Here is a 1467-nt window from a genome sequence, read left to right as displayed (position 1 = left end):
TATAAGCTTGTTTTCTTGAATTGTCTGCCATCTCTAGTGAGATTCTTGCAGCTTGTACCTCAAAGATCCCTAGCTTCTCCATTATAGAGAGAGGCATGAGGTTTATGCTTGACCTTAGGTCACACAGAGCCTTCTCAAAGGTCACGGTGCCAATGGTACAAGGTATTGAGAACTTCCCAGGGTCCTGTCTCTTTTGAGGTAATCTCTACCTGGTCAAGTCATCCAGTTCTTTGGTGAGCAAAGGGGGTTCATCCTCCCAAGTCTCATTACCAAATAACTTGTCATTTAGTTTCATGATTGCTCCAAGGTATTTAGCAACTTGCTCTTCTGTGACATCTTCGTCCTCTTCTGAGGAAGAATACTCATCAGAGCTCATGAATGGCAGAAGTAAATCTAATGGAATCTCTATGGTCTCAGTGTGAGCCTCAGATTCCCACGGTTCCTCATTAGGGAACTCATTGGAGGCCAATGGACATCCATTGAGGTCTTCCTCAGTGGCGATCACTGCCTCTTCCTTCTCTCCAAATTCAGCCATGTTGATGGCCTTGCACTCTCCTTTTGGATTTTCTTCTGTATTGCTTGGAAGAGTACTAGGAGGGAGTTCAGTAACTTTCTTGCTCAGCTAACCCACTTGTGCCTCCAAGTTTCTAATGGAGGACCTTGTTTCGGTCATGAAATTTTGAGTGGTTTTGATTAGATCAGAGACCATGGTTTCTAAGTCAGAGTGGCTCTGCTTAGAATTCTCTATCTGTTGCTGAGAAGATGATGGAAAAGGCTTGCCATTGCCAAACCTGTTTCTTCTACCATTATTGTTGTTGAAACCTTGTTGAGGTCTCTGTTGATCCTTCCATGATAGATTTGGATGATTTCTCCATGAAGGATTATATGTGTTTCCATAGGGTTCTCCCATGTAATTCACCTCTTCCATTGAAGGGTTCTCAGGATCATAAGCTTCTTCTTCAGATAAAGCGTCCTTAGTACTGCCTGGTGCAGCTTGTATTCTAGACAGACTTTGAGAAATCATATTGACTTGCTGAGTCAATATTTTGTTTTGAGCCAGTATAGCATTCAGAGTATCAATCTCAAGAACTCCTTTCTTCTTATTCGTCCCATTGTTCACAGGATTCCTTTCAGAAGTGTACATAAATTGGTTATTTGCAACCATTTCAATTAGTTCTTGAGCTTCTGCAGGCGTCTTCTTTAGATGAAGAGATCCTCCAGCAGAGCTACCCAATGACATCTTGGACAGTTCAGACAGACCATCATAGAAGATACCTATGATGCTCCATTCAGAAAGCATGTCAGAAGGACACTTTCTGATCAATTGTTTGTATCTTTCCCAAGCTTCATAGAGGGATTCACCTTCCTTCTGTCTGAAGGTTTGGACTTCCACTCTAAGCTTACTCAATTTTTGAGGTGGAAAGAACTTTGCCAAGAAGGCATTGACTAGCTTTTCCCAAGAGTTCA

General features: G+C 42.1%; 1 non-coding gene across 1 annotated transcript; it reads left to right on the top strand.

The window, feature by feature from the left end:
- The first annotated feature begins 1294 nt into the window (after nucleotides 1-1294).
- LOC127741361 (small nucleolar RNA R71) lies at nucleotides 1295-1402 on the top strand. The gene has a single exon (XR_008002313.1). It is a non-coding gene; the product is annotated as a small nucleolar RNA R71 (small nucleolar RNA).
- Nucleotides 1403-1467: the final 65 nt, after the last annotated feature.

Source organism: Arachis duranensis, chromosome 8 (genome assembly GCF_000817695.3).
Source record: "Arachis duranensis cultivar V14167 chromosome 8, aradu.V14167.gnm2.J7QH, whole genome shotgun sequence".
NCBI classification, from domain to species: Eukaryota; Viridiplantae; Streptophyta; class Magnoliopsida; order Fabales; family Fabaceae; genus Arachis; species Arachis duranensis.
Note: the sequence above shows the minus strand (reverse complement) of the source record. Positions and strands in the feature narration are given on the sequence as shown.